This window comes from Echinops telfairi, unplaced genomic scaffold (assembly GCF_000313985.2).
Source record: "Echinops telfairi isolate 266 unplaced genomic scaffold, ASM31398v2 ScPeMD7_7468;HRSCAF=8506_2, whole genome shotgun sequence".
Lineage (NCBI taxonomy): Eukaryota > Metazoa > Chordata > Mammalia > Afrosoricida > Tenrecidae > Echinops > Echinops telfairi.
In genome coordinates, this window is record NW_022111371.1 from 2,245,563 (window position 1) to 2,246,591 (window position 1,029).

Genomic DNA, 1,029 nt, shown 5'->3' on the forward strand with positions numbered 1-1,029 from the left:
GGCTTAAAATATATATAAAGATTATAATAAGGCCATAGAGAAATAGGAGAGATGGGAGAGAGTAAAATGAAGAAGTCTATCCCACAACGAAGAAGTCATGGTAGCGTGCTCACCTTAGTTCCTCTTGGTGGTACATGGGGAGGTGGGAAATGAGTGGGCAGAAAAGAACTCTTGTGAGGTTTTCTTTCTTTTTTTTCCCTTTTTCTTTTTTTCAGGGGAGAGCGCAAATGCAGTCCCCCACAACAACAAATTATGCAGTTGAGTTTCCCACATTTGGGGAAATCGCAGGAGTCAGCGCATCCGGAGTGCAATGGGTAAGCCTGGCCCTGGGAAAACCACTTTCGTGATCATGGTATCTCCCCTGCCAGGTAAGTATGAGGTTTTATTTCTAACCAAAGCTTATATATCTTTGGGGGAAGCCCCCTGATTACAGATAATGACCTATGTCATAGGAAAGGGGTTGTAGCATAGGGAATACAAACAATAGGAGGGGGGTGACCTAGGGGTGTACACGCAATAATACAGGGAGGGAATGGGAGTATATATGTGGCAAGATTGGCGACTCTAGGCTCAATATAGTAGCTTAATCTTACTCATCTTTGAGTGGTCCCAGGCTTGCCTTCGGGCTCTCCTTCAAGGGAACAATATCAGAAGGGAGTGGGCCCTATTTAGGGTGAGTCAGACTACAGTCTGATTGCTCTAGATGGCTGGTACCCTTAAGCAGAATAACCTCTGACCTACTTTCAGTGACCTCCTAGTGTGCAGCATCTTGGGTTTGGAATATATTTGGGAGAGACAATTTAGGAGAAATCTTTCTGTATCCCACACAGGTTGACTAGAGAAACAAAGCCAGTGACAGTTTTATATAGTAGGAAAACATCCCAGCCCAGTCCAACTCAAATCCATAAGTCTAATGCTAGTCTCTCTTCAGACTCATGCAGTCACATGCAATTATGCAAAATGCAGGAATAGCACAAGCTGGTGGGTGCAAAGTCTTGTGGATCCCATGGCGGGGGATGCATCTCTAGG

General features: G+C 44.8%; 1 non-coding gene across 1 annotated transcript; it reads right to left on the reverse strand.

The window, feature by feature from the left end:
• Window positions 1-212: 212 nt before the first annotated feature.
• LOC115873481 lies at window positions 213-376 on the reverse strand. The gene has a single exon (XR_004048461.1). It is a non-coding gene; the product is annotated as a U1 spliceosomal RNA (small nuclear RNA).
• Window positions 377-1,029: the final 653 nt, after the last annotated feature.